At 43.1% G+C, this 18,330-nt stretch overlaps 1 long non-coding RNA gene across 1 annotated transcript; it reads right to left on the minus strand.

The window, feature by feature from the left end:
- Positions 1-487: 487 nt before the first annotated feature.
- On the minus strand, positions 488-11,317 carry LOC310762111. The gene is made up of 3 exons (XR_014547870.1): positions 11,248-11,317; positions 7,685-8,613; positions 488-707 (listed from the first exon to the last, which is right to left on the minus strand). It is a non-coding gene; the product is annotated as an uncharacterized lncRNA (long non-coding RNA).
- Between the last annotated feature and the right edge of the window lie 7,013 nt (positions 11,318-18,330).

Genomic DNA, 18,330 nt, shown 5'->3' on the forward strand with positions numbered 1-18,330 from the left:
GAAGAAAAGGAAGCTAACAGCCAGGACCATCCCTTAGACAGAACGTACCTAGAAGAAGGTGGGGGCTGGCTGTCATTGGAAGGGCAGTGCTAATGGACCAGCCTCCATCATTCACATCTCTAAATATGAGGTATGCTGTCACCAGTCCTTGCTTTTCTTCTGACCTTGAGACAAGAGCAATCCTCAAGGCTATCAGCAATGAATATTGGTGATGGAGATGAGGGAGAATCCATCCCACACCCATAACAATTTGCAGCAAGCAGAGTAGCTTCCTTTCTTCCTGTGAAGCATGGGCCAAAGAGAATCTAGGCGCACAAAGTTTAAAAGAATAAAGTTTAGGAGAGCAAAAATGGAAAAAGGTAGAAGAGTGTGTGAAAGAAAATAAGCATTTCAGGTCTATCTACCCTAGGCCATCACACACACACACACAGAGAGAGAGAGAGAGAGAGAGAGAGAGAGAGAGAGAGAGGTTTATGGTTTCCTCATGAGTGACATATCATCCTTGATGATCAGGTGGATGTTGAGGGATCAAATAATGTTGGCAACATCAAACGTTTACAGGTTCTTGACCAGGTGGTGCTGATTGACAAGTGGCTCTGAATAGCCAATCACGGGAGTTCTATGTAGCCGGGAAAAGATCCTTAACAATTTTGTGGAGCCAGATGATGGAACTGTTCAGATGTCAATGACAGGGAGATGGGGGTTCTCTGGATGAAGAGAGAGAGAGAGAGAGAGAGAGAGAGAGAGAGAGAGAGAGAGAAATAAAAATTTCCGAAGACAACATGTGGGGGCCAACAGTGGTCAAGCTACTGAGAAATGATTGTGATGGCTCCACCCCACCTGGCAAACCACTTCTAGAATGAAGGATTTGTATGGAGGAATTGGCAGGTTGGCATAAAGGGTTAGACATTTCCCAACATACACATTCTCTCCTGCAAGAGATACAACCCCTACATTTGCATTACCCCAGCAAATATAGGTCTGTGTCGGGAGCATGTTAGCCAAGTCCTGAGAAAAAGCCATCAGAAAAGTGTACCATTATGACATCTCCCCTCCCTTTAAAAACCCTACTTATTAGATATTCTTGGGAGGGGAATGAAAGAGACATCAAAATGCTCTTTTCCTTTGGCTTATGGATGTTTTCTTAGAATAGAAACCACCTCCATTTCCCCCACAGCCACCCCTGAGGAGCTGTGGTGCTATAAAAACAATCCTACTCAGAACTAACTTCCAGATTTGCTAGCATAATACTTGCCTGAAGATAAACAAGAACATTGGTTTTTAAAGGGTAATTAAGGTTTGGGGGATTCGAAATAAAGCCATTGGGATATGGTTTTATGGCCAAAGAAATGTATGTTCACAGCGCTGTTACGTGATATGGAGAAAATACTGTTTGTAAAACTTAATAACTAAGTTGACATGCCGAACAGCCTATAGAAACATAATGGGAAAAGGGAAATGGTTCATGTGGCTGGTGATCACATGCGACAAGCCGCAGAAAGCTTCCTCCCACCGTTCGTCGCATATACATAATTTGCATACTGTTTACAAATTAATCTCCATAATAGGTCATATGCAAACGATCTGTTTTTCTGGTGAGGGTATTGCAAACTCCTTCCCTTCCCCCCGAAAAATGCATGAATCCTTTTGATTCCTTATGTTATTGATTTGGGGGAAAGGGTTACATTTGATTGTGAAATCATTTGGTCCAGGTAGAGCTAAATTAATTGTAACGTGACGCAGCTTACCTGGCTCCAACTTTTGGGTTGTTAAGACACCAAAGTTTCATAGGAAAATCGAGAAAAACATGAACTTACATCATCACATGCTTTTGTTTTTATTATGTCTTTTGTGTTTCTGTTTTGCATTTTTATGCTGTGAACCGCCCTGAGATCTTTGGATGAAGGGAGGTACACAAATAATAATGAGGGGGGGGGAATAGAATTACAAGGCTAGACCAGATGAAATAGACCATCTCTGTCCCCCACACCAGTTCCTCCTTACAGGTAAAACATGACTATGGTGGTGCAGCATCTGTTTTGGATGCAGAAGGTACCAGGTACCTCTGACATCTCCAGGTAGGTCTGTCTGAAACTTGGTTTCCCAAACTTGGGTCTCTGGCTGTTTTTGAACTACAGTTCCCATCATCTCCAACCACTGGTCCAGCTAGCTAGGGATGATGGGAGCTGTAGTCCAAAAACAGCTGGGGGCCTAGGTTTGGGAAGCCCTGGTGTAGACAATACTGAGCGAGATGGACCAATGGTCTGATTCAGGATAAGACAGCTTCCTGTGTTCCTATGACTCCTTGCTGATATTTGAACATGGGTGTCCGGGCTTTAGCTAACATAGCAATTGAAAGACCCAGCTTCCATGAATGTGCTTAATCTGTTTAAAAGCCATCTAGATTAGTGTCCATCCTTATCTCTTTCACTAGTGAATTCAACAAGTTGGCTATGCACTCTATGAAGAAATTCTTCCTCTTTCTTATTGCAATATTACATTGGTGTTGGTTTCTAGTGTGCAAAGAAGCAATATGGAACACTTTCTGCTTCTCTCCCATGCACTGTTCGTAATTGTACAAACCTCTAGCATGCCCCAGATTTATTGATATTTTCTTCACTGGGAAGATGCTGTTATTCCATTATGTTTAAAATGCCTAAGACCCTGGTGAGCTGCTACCAATCAGATAATATCGGGCTAGAGCTCTCCATTGCCTGATATCATTGTGACAGCAGGTGATGGACTACCCAGCAGTCAAAGCTGACCAGCCCAGGTGTGTTAGGGCTGGGCGATATCTAGTTTTTAAATCGTGATATATCACCAGCTAAGCTTCACAATATATCACAATATCTGAAATAAGGATGGAGCTATGTAAAGGCATTGGCTGGCTTCACAGTCCCCCCCCCCACAGTGATTTTTGCATAGCACACACACACATTGTGATTTGCAATATATTGCTAGGTTGAAAATTATGAAACCGATATCATGATATGGACTTTAAACTGCTTTTGGATGATATCTTGATATATCACCCAGCCCCAATGTGTGTGAGGAGATCCACTTGGCTAGATCCAGTTCCCTATTCCTGGCCTAGATGAATGTAAATAGTCTTAGCTGATATATAAGCAGAGCTGGATTTAGGTTTAATGAGGCCCTAAGCTACTGAAGGTAATGGGGCCCTTTATATGTCCAGCTGTCCTCTGTCAACCACAAATTGTTGCTGTTTTTTGTGTTGAATATATGCTATATGGCAATTTATGGACCTGATAGGTATCTAAAGCCATTTGCACATGCAAAATGTAGGCACCCTATATATAGAAATGAGCAAACCAGTGATATTTTAGGGAGCAGGTTAGCAGGCAAGGCTCATTACTTACATCATAGGAGCCTACACAACACAAAACACTGTTGCTGTACATAGGTTTTATTTTATTTGTTTTTTATCTTATATTTTGGAAATTTACATCCAGGTTTTTTTCCTTTTAATTTTTTTTGGGGCCCCCAAGAGAGTGGGGCCCTAAGCTATAGCTTGTTTAGCTTATATGTAAATCCAGCATTGTATTTAAGGCAGTTTTCTCTGTTCCTTAGGGCAGAATATAGAAGCCAACTCCTAGGGGCCGAGGTCCTTTTGACCCTCTCAATAATTTTTTTGAGGGAGCTGGGTTGATGAGCATTGTCATTCAAATGGTGTGTGTCACATCACATGATCCATCATGTGGGGCAGGGCTTACCTGCTCCCCCCCCCATTTTATATTCAAGTTGGCACCCCTGGGGCAGAACAAGCAGTAGCAATCTGGTAGGGTAGGGGTGGAGCTTGTTCAAAATCTGGTTAGATAGGAACGGGGCTGGGGGTGTTTGCACAGCTAGCAAAATGTGCTGTCTTTTCATATCCCAGTACTGATTACCCGAGAGAACCCAGTTTTATTGCTGGCTGGCCAGCGAGCCTAGCCAAACATGAAGAATTGTTCCGCTTTTGAGCTTGAGAGCTCCTTCTCCATCACACCATGGCAAAGTTAATTTCTAAAAGGCAGGAAACAAAAGCACTTGGCAACACTGTGCCTAAAATGTTCCCATCTACACACGCACGTTTCAGAAGAGAAGAGCTTTCATTAAAGAAGTGGCCTTAGTATTCATGATACTTAGTGACAAACTTGCAGCGCTTTCCCACTGGCATGCAAAAGTGAAAAGCAGAATTTATCTCCTTTCTTCTATGTTTCATGTTATGTCCCCCCCAACCCTGCTTTTTTTTTTTTTTTTGGGTGCAACTTCTTTATTTCCAGTAACTCTCATCTTAGCGCTCTTTCTCTTGTTCTCTCTCCCTCCCTCAATTTTTTCCCTCATTTCTCTTTGGTCAAAGCATTTCTGAATGAATGCCAGGCTGTTACTATGTAAGGCCTGTTGTACTGGAGGGTTGGAGTCTCATTCCTGGAATCATGACCGGCAACCCCAAAATAGTATGTTTTGTTGTTTTACAGGGAAAACAAGAGAGTATAGAAGCTTTCAGAACAAACAGAAATGCAGAGAGCCGAGGGACAAAGACTCTGCTGAACACACACACACACACACACACACACACACACACACACACACACTCTTCAGGGAGTCATTCGATTGGCTGCAGATAGCTTTAATCTAGAAAGTTGAAAGAAATATTGATGCTATTCTTGCTGGGCAAAACAATCGGGTTTGAATCAGAGGTTTAATGTGGGAGGCTAGAATTCAGGGTAAAGTGCCCTTTTCTCGATCCATATACAACCAGAGTCCATTTCAGATTTTTACATGATTAATGGCGTCTAGGAGATGTAACTCGCAAGCCATGTATTGTGGCTTGCCAGGTTTTTGTCAACCTCCCCCCCCCCTTTTTTACAGTTCCAGACAGCTAAAAACAAAAACAAAAAACCCCACAGGAAGTTTGTCAAGCCCTGGTTGACTGTCATTCATGGTTAGTGGATTGAATTCAGCTCGATGGATAAAAAGGCTTTTTTAAAAATGGACTAGGAAGTATATAAGGCCGGGAATAAAGTTTGCATCTGATGGCTTTCAGGCCTGAACTAGGGATAGGATGTCTCCTTACACATCACCCCCAGGAAGGTGATGCATCACAAAACAGTGGACGAAAGAGAAGCATATTTGCATAACATTTGCACATGCTCCTTTTTATTTATAGAAGCAAATTTAGAAATAATGACTATAAAGTAACTGAAAATATAATACACCTCGCCACGGTGAAGATAATATAAGACCATTAAAAGGGCCATGCTGAATTTAGCCAAAGGCCCATCTAGTCCAGCACCCTGTTCTCACAGTGGTCCATGGGGAATCTGCCAGCAAATGTCTGAGTGCAACAGTGCTGTATTCATTTGTGATTCTGAACAACTGGTGGTGGCAGTGGCAATGATATTTTTCCCAAGAGCCTTTGGCTAGAATTGGCCAATCCATCCCCCCTGGTGGCATAGCGTGGAAGGGTATAGGAGCGGTTGTCCCGGGCGCAAAATTTGTTAGGGGTGCAAATTTCAACAGCTGGTTCTGCCTTGATACAGCTACGCACTTAAATTCCCGGGCTCCATTGAAAACAGCCTCTCCATGCAAATCAGTAAGCAACCTCTCCACAGAATGAAACAACTCTTCTTATCTCTAAGGCTGCGATCTCCTGGGTGACACTGAATGTACATGTGTACTCTGTTTCCCTCCCTCCCACCCACCCGTCTGCATGGTCTTGGGCACTGGCAATACATGCTACGCCACTGCCTCCCCGCCCTGGTTAAAGTCCCCTGAAACAATGGTACATTATGATGTAGCATAATTCTCAGGCCAATTGGTGGGAAGGAGGGATGGCAGCAATCAGTCAGTATATGCTGCCAATGCTATATCTCCTCCCTCCATTTTAATCCCTTGGAAACACTGACAAAATACCAGCTCCCAGCTTTCAAGAATGTAAAGGGGGGCATTTAAGCTTTTCCCAAGTAGTTAAACACTTGCTTAGAAGCAAGTCCTACTAAATGCAGTGTGACTCTTACAACAGACCCACACCAAACATTTAAAACGCATCCAATGCACATTCAAAACACATTACTTCCCCCAGCTGTGGTTTTCCCCTCAGAGAGCGATAAATTGCCAGTACCCCTAACAAAATAAAGTTCCCAGGATTCTTTTTTGGGAGTGCTTTAAATGTACATTGGATGTGCTTTAAATGTGGATCTGCCCTTACTTCTGAGTGAACTTATATAATACGACTGCTGTGTTGAAAGAGGAAAGGATTAACTCAGTTCCTTGAACTACAGTTCCTGGAATTCCTGGATTAAGAACCATGACAGAGTTAAAACATACTTACACTTTTAGCGTAGAGAGATCCAATTTCAGTTTCAATTCCACAATATAAGATCAAGCAATATTTGTGTCTCCTATTCCAAGTAAACAACAACAACAACAACAACAACAACAACAACAACAATGAAGACCGGTGGTGGTAGTCTACGAGCACTCCAATTGGAGAACAGCCTTTACCAAAGGTTTCATGGACTTTGAAGACACTCAAACTCAGGACGAAAGGGAGGAAAGAGCTAAGAAGGCATGTTTGGCAAACCCTCACTGTGATCAACTCCCACCCGGAAACCTATATCCCCACTGTGAAAGGACATGTGGATCCAGAATTGGCCTCCACAGCCACCTATGGACACACTACTAAGACCATGTTCATGGAAGACAATCTTACTTGGCTTCGAGTAATTGCCAAAGAAATAAGAAAGAAAGGCCATACTTGATTGAATTAACCAATAGTAGACCCTGTATAAGGGGACATCTTATGTACAGTGCTCTTGAGCAAAAATGTATAGTGGATTCAGAAAAAGCCACTAGCTTCAGTTAATGACATGGATGGGAAACATGTTTTTGGGTGTTGATGGACCCTCATAGTCTTTGACCACTGCTCATTATGACTGGGTCTGATGGGAGTCAGAATATGACAGAACCCAGAGGACTATGCATTCTCCAGCCATAATCTATGGCAAACAGGTCATGTAAAAGAGTGCACCATGCAGTAAACTCAATGTATATCAACTTTTAATACTCAAATCACAACTGGCATTGGGTTTCACATGGCTATCTGTGGAGTTTGCATAAGCTAAGCCTTTTCTATGACCATCAAGTGCTAAGCGATCATGTGACTAGGCCCTGAGCTGAGAGTTATGAGAGCATGGAGAGAAGCCTGATCTTTAATAAGGTGTGTGAATTTGGGGGGGGGTACTTTTTATATTGAGCAATGATCTCATAAATATTTTTTCTTCACCCACACGAAATGAAGGTCGGTGTCCAATTTGGACCGATCTTTGCTTCCATACGCCAATCAGATCGTAGGAAGAGCCAATTCAACGGCTAAGAAAATCTTACTTGGCCTCCGTAGATACATTTTTGATATTTCGTTAATGACATACTAGAATGCACATCAGAGAAACGAGCAGGACAATTAACACTGTTAGATTATTTAATTACCACATTCTGTGCAAGGCTCTGATCTTTAAGTCTCCCAGCAGGGTCTTAACCATGCTTACTCATCCTTGTAATTTCAATAAGTCTTAATTCCAAGAAAGTGTCCTTAGTGTTACAACCATTGCCTCTGTTCAGCATTTTTCTCACCCTCCCTCATTATTTCCATCAGTTTACCAAACGCCTGAAAAAGAATACTTACACTTACACTTAGATCAAGCCATGAATCTTGCAGTACTAGATCACCCTATATATCTGAGAGGCCCTGATTGGCCCAGGGTCTCTTTACTGGTCCAGAACTTTGAATAAACTTCTTGTTTCCCGCCAGGCCTTGTTTGGAGCCATTTGGGGATTGGCTGGGTTTGTTACACAATGGCGGTTGCATTTTTTTACTGCTTCTTGATTGTTTCTCCTACCCAGAGGCTCTCATCAATCATTGCTTCATTCCAACAGCCTCTTTTGATCTGGGTGAGACCAGCATCTTCCTGCAAGATCAGCACCTCTGTGGAGGGAATCGGTCAAGAAGGTGAAGATATAATATAATTGAGAAGCCAATCTGCTTTCATTTCCATGCAGAAAAACAGTCCAAGCAGGCAGGGTGGAGAAGGGAGTGGAACTGGCAGGACCAGGAAGCATGGCAGGAACAGGCTGAAATCCTGGGTCTGTGATCTCATCCAGGATATAAGCAGAAGGAGAGAGATAAGAACAGAGAAAGACACAGTGACCAGTCATGTAGACTAGTGGCAGGTTGCAGGAGGCACAGAGGTAGTGAACAGGAAGATTCCTCTATTTTGATGGAGTGGTTCTTCAAGAAAAGAAGTGGTAGACAAAGTCTCCATTGAAATCTCCTGCAGTCAATACCCTATTTCACCTCTTGCTTGATGACCATCATCTCTTGTGGGGGTCCAGACCTCGTGTGACTAGAACAGAGTCATATCTCCTTCAGTGTCTTTTCTGACTCCGCCTTGTCCTGAACTTTGGATGGATAGTTCATTTCTTTGATTTTGAGTCACACACATGCCCTTGGGACAACATGTGCTTTGCTCCTTTCTGTTCCTCTTTTGAAACGATTCTTTCCACAAGTAGCTTTCTGTCAATAATTCCCACCAGCTACTTCCTCTCCCAGCCGTGCTATCAGAGGGAAGAGAACCAAACAAATATTTACCATGTATACGGGGAGAAAAGGCACAGCTCTTTTCACTTTCTCCTTGCTGTCATCTATTCCCCTCCCACCCAATGATAGGTCAACAGCTATTTGTGATTCGTTAAGTCCACAGGGCCACGCTGTGTCTTTTGCCTACAAAGTGCAATACATCTATAGCTAGAATTTCTTATAGATTTGATACAGTTGTATGGGTTGGGAGCTGTGAGTAGTCAAACCGGCTGGGCCTTAAACTGACAGAGGGAAAAGAATTATTATTATTATTATTATTATTATTATTATTATTATTACAGTGGTACCTCGGGTTAAGTACTTAATTCGTTCCGGAGGTCTGTTCTTAACCTGAAACTGTTCTTAACCTGAAGCACCACTTTAGCCAATGGGGCCTCCTCCTGCTGCCGCGCTGCCAGAGCACGATTTCTGTTCTCATCCTGAAGCAAAGTTCTTAACCTGAAGCACTATTTCTGTGTTAGTGGAGTCTGTAACCAGAAGCATATGTAACCTGAAGCATATGTAACCCGAGGTACCACTGTATTATTATTAAAATTTGTATACCACCCTATACCCACAGGTCTCTGGGTGGTTGTCAACATAAAATCACAATATAAAAACATAAAATACATAATAAAAACAAGAACAAGAACAATCCAATAATCCCCAACTCCCCAACATATTTAAGAGGGCATTGAATATCAACCATCCAAAGGCCTGGTTGAAGAGGAATGTTTCTGCCTGGCGCAAGTCAAACTTCCATGAGGAGAGCATTCCACAAATGGGGAGTCACTGCAGAAAAGGCCCGTTCTTCTGTTACCACCCTCCGGACCTCTCGTGGAGGAAACACATGAAGAAGGACCTCAGAAGATGACCTCAGGGTTCAAGTAGGTTCATATGGAAAGAGACAGTCCTTGAGGTATTGCGGTCCTGAGCCATTTAAGGAATCTCAGCATTACAGGAGATGTGTGGCTCACGCTGAAAACAGTTATCCATGTTTCCTCCTCCTATAGCTGCTAGTAATATCTAGGCCAGAGGTGAGAGTTAGGAGATCGCTGTTCCCCTCTCAGAGCTACAATTCCACATGTCCCTCAAAATAGGGACGGATTGTTAAACCGCTGTGGGAATTGTGGCTCTTTGAGGAAAACAGGAGAGTTAACTGTTAAGAAACCACAGCTCCCAGAATGCTTTGGCTGTGCTCTCATAGTGATTTAAATGTATAATACAGACATTGCCTGTGACTCTCCAGATGCTGTTAGAGTAGAATTTCTTGACCATTTGTGACCATTGGCCATGTTGGCTGGGACGGTTAGTAGCTGGGGAACCCACCAACTTCTAGAGTACCCCAAGTTCCCCATCACTGCTACGGATACTAATGGGGAATTTCCAAATGCCAGATGAAACTCTGGGCATGCCAGGGCTGACGGCTCTCCTCCCCACTATCTTTCACATAATGTTAGGATTTAAATTAAGCCATTAAGCTTCACAGGCTCTCTGTTTTAGCAATGTAATTCCCTCCTTGCTCTAAAGTGAAGCAGAGACAAGAGCTTTCAGGACCTTGGGGGCAATTGTAACATGAGTATCCTACATAACACGGGATTTAAGTCTCTATGGATTACTTACCAGTCCTGAAATAGTTTGAGGAAACAAGAAACAAATCATGTGCACTATGCGCTGACAGATGTTTTTCCAAGCCAATATGGGGATGTGGGGGGAGAACAGCCTTAACAGTATGCAGCCTCCTACAGACTTATCGAAGGAGTAACATTGAATATGCCTAAACATTGTTAATGGAATTGCCTTTTTCAGCTCAAAATGTGTTCATTACGAGATGGTCTCTGTCATGCAGCTACATCATCACATAGTTCAGTTCCACAATAACTGGGCAAAGTTGCACTTCTTCATTTGATTGATTGTGAATCCTGCCCTTCCTCCCAGCTGAGCCCAGGATGAATCAGAACAGTCACGAAATATAAAACATAGTAAAAACTGTGATTAGCTATACAATCTATATTGTCAATAAAAACATAAAACAGCTAGCAATGCTATGTTCCAGACCAGCTATGTTCCAAAGACTACAACTTCTATCAACCCTAACCATTGACTATGCCATCTGTGGATGATGGGAGTTGTAGTCCGATGACACCCAAAGTTCTCCGCTGTATCATAACACAGGATGGTGCCATGTGGATGGGAGCAGACTTTGTTCTTGGTCGACGGGTCCGCATCTCAACGGTGCCCCACAATGCACCATTTTGTTTTCTCCTGTATAAGCAAATGCGGAATATTTATTCCTAGTGGAAAAGCAAAGCACTGAATTTTGGGACAATGTGAAAGCAAGGGCTAAACCTACCAGTTACGCCTCGCAGTGGATGACTCAGTTTTCACGGTCAAGAATGCTACAGATGGGTTCAAAGTGAATCAGGGACCTTGGTAATAGAGAACTCCAACATACACACACACCCATGGCAGTGCCCTGGTTCACTATGCTTTTCAAACTTAACTATTCTAAATAAGATTTTATTACTTCCTAAACAGGCTTGTGGGATCAGCAGTGTTGGAGGAAGCAGGGTGTGTGGCATCTAAATGTGCGAATTACATCAGTCACTCACATGCAAACCAGCACATAGTGCACTTTGATGCTCTTTCACTGGAAAACAAGTTGCCTGTTCTTAGAACTCATTCTCGAATCCTTAGAGAAACGAACACTAAACTCAGATGGCTTAATCCCTAACATTTAATAGAGCTAATGCAGTAGCTAAGCGACTGAACTCTGAACCAGGAAGTCACGGAGTGAGATCTCTCCTGAATCAAGAATGCATTTGTTGTCCTTGGGAAAGCTTCTATCTCATAGTCCTCTCCACCTCCCTATCATCAGCAATGTGCTGACCTACTTTACAGGGTTGTTGAGGGTTGTTGAGATAATGGGCTTGAATGAGAAGCACTTTGAACCCTCTGTAAATGAATATGTTTGTTTGGAAGGCTGTGCCTTCAGTGGTGTGATGAGGTGCTTACTCTTGCAGTCCTTGAGTTGTTGCCTGTATGGCCAGCATCGCCTTAATTTGAATCGTAGGTAGAATTCCTCCTGGATGAACAACTTCACCCCCTCTAAACTTAACATCCAGTTAATAAATGCTGCATATCAGGTGGTCTTCTGCATGTTTGTTGGAGTCTTACTCCCATTAGCTCAAGGCAGCATGGCCAATAGTTGTGGATTATAGAAGCTGGAGTCTAATAGCATCTGGGGAGCCACTGGTTTTCCACTCCTGCTGTACATTAAGCAGTGGCCTCAGGCTTTGATCCTGAGATTTAGATTTGAGAGTCCATACTCAGGATCACTGCTGTAACTGCACACTTGATGGGTGTCTCCAAGTGCACAGCTATGCTAGACTAGTCTATGGTATCCATTCTACATGCCAGTTGCATATGCAGCACCAACAGTTATATAAATAAGCAGTGCACAGGAGCAGTTGATTGCCCTGGTCTCCTTATAACTAACTTGCTGGGTACAGTAGTCTGTAGAGCCTCATGAAGTCTTGTTTTCTACACACAGAGAGAGTGGGATGTGACCTGGTTTGCTTTCAATTTTGGAGGGGGCTCTTCATTTCTATCTTCATTCTCTAACTGCTGGGCTTTGTCCCTTTATTGTTCAATAATACTTCTGTTCTGATCCACTGTGATGCCCGAAGCTCTGGAATACATTTGAAGCTATGGCAAGGTCAGGACCTTGGACAAGGACCAACATGGTGGTTCAATGGGTTCAGGACCATGGTTAGCAGTCCTGCAGCTGAGACAGAAAGCAAGTTGTCTCAGCACTACCCTAGAGCAAGTAGCAGAATTTTACAGGGTGCAATGAGATGTGGGAGATGTTGTGTTAGTTTCCCAAATTATGATGCTAGTAGAATCATAGAATTGTAGAGTTGGAAGGGACCCTGAGGATCATCTAGCCCAATGCAGAAATACAAAGCTGTCCCATATGGGGGTCAAACCTGCAACCTTGGCATTATCAGCACCACACCTACTGAGCTGTCCTATCTTCTTATGCCCCTTACACACGGCAGTTCCTGTTGTATCGTGGAACGGTGGCTTTTTGACCAATATACCGGCATGTTTCACAAATTTTCATTCACACCACTAGGCCTTGTATGACACAACAACAAACACCATTGGCTCCGCCATCATTTTTGCACATGTGCCCATGCTTCACTGATGAAAATGGCAGAAAAGAACTCTATGCCGGCATACCACCCTAAATTTCATAACTTTGCACAATTTTCTGGGTTAATGGGGTTGCAAACAGATCATTTCCGGAGCCAATTAACATGGAAGTGAGTGCTAAGAGCCCACTATATCTCCATAATTGGCTTTTATGTCATGACTGCAGCACCTGGCTAGTTAAAGAGCCAGTGTCCTTTTCGGCAGCCACTGGCTCCTTCTAGACTTCTTTTGGGGAAGCTCCTCAAGTTTCTGAAGCCACACTGTGCATTTTGTTCAGGGTGTTGTTGTTGTTGTTGTTGTTGTTGTTGTTGTTGTTGTTTTTCCTTTCAAGAGTAGGAAGACCATGCCTTGTCACCAGCAAGTCTCACCTTGTGATATCATCAAGCCCTGTGTCTTTCAGGATTCTGTAGACCTAGTAACTCTGCGTGTGCATAGGCAAATGAAGATGACAGGAAGAACTCATGCAATTACTGAATTATTGAGATGTTGCTAATTACCGTATATAATATTTGTCTGTGTTGAGTACTCATCCCCATTATGAGTATCCCCTCTTGCCCATTGACAATCCTGGTTGGTTGTTGGTAATATACATAGCTAATCCCTGAGTTTAGTAACCCTCCTGGGAAGTCCAGCTAGGCTTTGCATATATCGAGAGGCCTGTATTTCTGGAGGCAAATGAGCTTCAGGTATGTCACACAAGACCAGTTTATGATATGAAAACAAAGGTGATGTCTTCATCTTAATTTCTATTAGAAAGAGGAGCTTTTGAAAGAAAAACAGTGGTACCTCAGGTTGCATACACTTCAGGTTACATACGCTTCAGGTTACAGACTCCGCTAACCCAGAAATAGTACCTTGGGTTAAGAACTTTGCTTCAGGATGAGAACAGAAATCGTGCTCCGGCGGCGTGGCAGCAGCAGGAGGCCCCATTAGCTAAAGTGGTGCTTCAGGTTAAGAACAGTTTCAGGTTAAGAACGGACCTCTGGAATGAATTAAGTACTTAACCTGAGGTACCACTGTAAAAATAAAATCCAAACATGCAAATACAAAGGAAATAAAATAATACATGAACATCACAAGGCTGAAATGAAATCATGAGAACGGCCCAGATACCAAACAAGTAGAACTCAACAGAGCCCTGTTGACTTTGGATTGGTGCCCATTTATGTTCAATATTCTAATGTGACTTCAGAGTTCCTTGTATAGACATCCTGTCTGCACTCGAAATACTGCTTAACCCACTGTTAAATAAACTTCTGGAATCTGATTGCATTAACCATGCTGGATGCTGGGAAGGATTACGATGTAGGCAATTCACATGACTAGATGAGGGCACATGTATTTATGCTTACACAGGCACAGTGCAACTAGCAATACTGTTTGAGCATAGATGCCCATTTCCATGCAGAAATCATGCAACGGACTAGGCTGACTATATAAATGAGCAAGGTCTAGTGTAGGCCCACAGCATCCTTGGGCAGCTCACAGGAGTTATAGAGGTTGCTGAGAGGAGACTCTCTCACAAAGCCACAATTCCCAGCACCCTTAACAAAACTGCAGTTCCCAAGATTATTTTGGTGGGGGGATCCACAGCTGTTAAAGTGGTGTACATGTGTGTTAAATGTATGGTGCAGCTGTGATATTATTGTCCACATTAATGTCACATTATTCAGGTTATCGTACATTAAAAGAGTAATAGGGATTCCAAAGTTATCTTGACTGTGTGCGTGGCCCATGTTATTCCCGACTTCTCTGTAAGTTGTAAAGTGTTTCATTTGAAAAACAGCAAGAGCACATGACATTTGAAACCTTTGCCTGTTATTTAGCAGTGATTAGGTATCTCTCTACACATAAAGCATTTCATGGTTTCATTTGAATTATCTCTTCCCCTTGACTGTTTGTTCCTGTGCTGATTCATAAAAATTGCAAACAGGAACAAATATGATAAGCGAATGAGGCTTACATAGAGATTCATTGAGAAAGACTTTTTGGCTGTTACACAATTCCTTTTTGTAATATTCCACATGACTTGCATCCAAGGCTGATTACATTATAATTATTCTGGAGGAACAATGAGCTGTTATATATCTGCTTACAGGGGGAGGGGGAGTAAAATCACATTTTTGATCCAGAAATAGCCAGCAGACTCCAGTCTAGTTCTCACTGAGTCGGTAATCATCAAATTGAGCTATACCATGTCAGCTACCATATGGAGAACTGAATGTTCCTCCATACAGTAAATCAGGGGTCCAAACTTTTTTCAAAGAGGGCCAGATTTGATGAAGTGAACATGTGTGAGGGCCGACCAAAGTTGTTGACCTTTTTTTTAGGCTTTTACCCCAGGAAATAAAGTGCCACAGGGACCAGATTGAACTGACTCGCAGGCTGGATTACACCCCCAAAACAGACTTTTGACATGCCGGTGCTAAATAGTCCCAACGCATGGGAACCATAGTGTAGCCAATGGCCCGATTAGTGCCATTGCCTTCCGTTAAGAGTTTGGGTGTAATCCTTGACGCCTCCCTTTCCATGGAGGCGCAGGTTACAGCAACAGCCAAGGCGACATTTTTCCACCTTCGCCGCATCAAGCAGTTGGTCCCTTACCTTTCCCGCCCTGACCTGGCCACAGTGATCCATGCAACAGTCACCTCCAGGCTTTTCTACTGTAATTTGCTCTACGCGGGGCTGCCCTTGAAGCTGTCCCAGAAACTCCAGCGGGTGCAGAATGCTGCAGCGAGGCTCCTCACGGGGTCTCTGCCAAGGGAGCATATTCACCCAGTGCTTTTCCAGCTGCACTGGCTCCCGGTGGAGTACAGGGTCAGATTTAAGGTGCTGCTTTTGACCTTTAAACCCTTCATGGCCTAGGACCCTCGTACCTACAGGACCGCCTCTCCCGGTATGCCCCACGGAGAGCCTCAAGGTCCATAAATAGCAACACCCTAGTGGTCCCGGGCCCTAAGGAAGTTAGATTAGCTTCAACCAGAGCCAGGGCCTTTTTTACACTGGCTCTGGCCTGGTGGAACGCTCTGCCTCATGAGACCAGGGCCCTGCAGGATCTGATTTCTTTCCGCAGGGCCTGTAAGACAGAGTTGTTCCGCCTGGCCTTTGGCTTGGAGCCAATTTGATTCCCTCCCCCTCTTTCTTTCTTTTTTCTTTTTCCTCCTGTGATGAGGCTGCATTTTAATATTTTAATGTTGTATTTTAATCTTGTTTTTAAGTTGTATTTATTCAACTTGTTTTTATTATTGCTTGTTAGCCGCCCTGAGCCCGGCCTTGGCTGGGTAGGGCGGGGTATAAATAAAAATTATTATTATTATTATTATTATTATTATTATTATTATTATTATTATTATCATCCAAGCCTAAGATCTGCTGTGAAGAGTCAAGTATGAAATATACCAGTGTTGGATCTACAGATTTTGCTTGTAAGCTGCAAAAGACTGCCCTGCTGTCCCTATCTTCACAATATCCATACACCAATGTGGGTCTCTTAACTTTGGAAGCCACCCCAGTCCAAATAGCAACAAGTGGTAAATGAGGCATCTGGGCTCTGTTGTTCTTGGAAGCGGGCTATGGAGGGGTGGCAAGGTCAGCCCTAGGAGAGGTGAATGAGCTTTTCTCCAGCTTGCTTCAAACTGGGCAGGACACATGCTCTGCACATGCTCAGAGGGGCACTCATCATGTGCCGTCTGGCCAAGCAAGAGGAAACAGCTGTGTATTTTGCCCCCACAGCAGAGCAAAGAGGAAAAGGAGGGACTTGGATGCTCACTCAGTGGCGTAGCGTGGGGGGTGCAGGGGGGGCAGGCCGCACCGGGCGCAACATCTGGGGTTAGGGTTAGGGGGCGCAAATCCACGGGTTAGGGGGCGCAAATCCACGGGTTAGGGGGCACAGATTACTTGCCTTGCCCCGGGTGCTGACAACCCACGCTACGCCACTGTGCTCACTTGCTTGCAGGCAGACACAAGGCCGGTCAGGGAGAAGGAGAGAATGAAAGAAGAGCATGCCAGCGTCGTTGCTTTAATACTATGTCCACTGGACATGTACACTGGTAAAGGCTTTCTGGGTGATGATATATAATGAATTAAAGAAAATGTTTTTAAAAAACCTTTGTTAGAAAACCAGAAGCCTTTCTGTTATGTATAATAGGTGAAGAGATACCAAGAGGAGACAAAATACTTTTTATGTATGCAGCGACGGCAGCGAGAATGCTACAAGCCCAGAGATGGAAGGAAAGAGAAGTACCAACAAAGGAAGAATGGCAGACGAAACTGATGGAGTATGCAGAGATGGAGAAACTGATGGGGAAGATCCGAAACCCAGAGATCAAGTATTTTTAAAAGACTGGAGTAATTTTTTTATTTATTGAAAAGATCACTGTAAACAGTTAAAATCATTGGTAGGGATGTAATGACACTTGTAAAGTGGAATTATTTATGATAACTATGGATATTTAACAGATGGATAAAGGTTAGAGATGTAGCAAAGTTAATCTTAAACATGGAACCCATGGAGGGAGGGAGGTCCAAAAGTTCAAAAGAACCTTGTATTTTAGTGTTTGAAACGGTTAAGTTAAAATGTATAAATTTGTGAAAAAACCAATGAAAATGTTTTTTTTTAAAAAATACTATGCCTAGCAAAAATTATCCGTCACAAAAACTATAAACTGGAATTAAAAATAAAGATTTTTTAAAAATTGTCCAGTAGCACCTTATATACTAAGGTTGTTCTGGTATAAACTGGAACAAGCTCAAAGCAACTTGAGCCTGGTTGAAGCCTGTAGTTGAGTTAATGGAGGCAATTTTTCTGAGTCATGCAGAGTGATACAGAGTGAAGTCATAGTGATGAAGCAGACTCCACACACAACACTTTGAAGATGACTCTTTACTTGCAGGATGGCAACTATTAACAAGCAGTAGTATTTATGCATATCAAGTCCAACACAATGTGTTCCTCCCCCTTGAGCCCAAGAGAGGGTTTTCTTGCTTGCTTCCAAAACTCCTTAGTAGCAGCACATAAGTTATTGGTCCATAGCTTGTCTGTCTTCACAAACCCCTCCAGACACAGCACCTGCTTGAAGTTTCCACACTCGGCAAAACAGGGGTAAAACAACCAGCCAACCCACAACTCCCATTGCTCCTAGCTAAGCCACACAAACACACTCACTTTTAACAAATTGACAAGGCAATTTCAGCATTTCCATGACCTTGACTGGAGTCACAAGATATTGCAGCTGCTATGTTACATTACATACCGTATTTTTCCGTGTATAACACGCCCCCATGCATAAGACGCCCCCTGTTTGGGGGGACTCCAAATTGAGAAAATGGGGAGAGATTGTATACGTGTATAAGACGACCCACAATTTTGAACATAATTTTTAAAGAAAATAAATCTACTCTTATACATGGAAAAGTATGGTAGGTTTTCTCCCCTCCCCCAATTACAATTTAGTCTTTGTAAAACAGATTTTATAACA

This window comes from Podarcis filfolensis (assembly GCF_964270895.1).
Source record: "Podarcis filfolensis genome assembly, chromosome: 4".
Classification (NCBI taxonomy): domain Eukaryota; kingdom Metazoa; phylum Chordata; class Lepidosauria; order Squamata; family Lacertidae; genus Podarcis; species Podarcis filfolensis.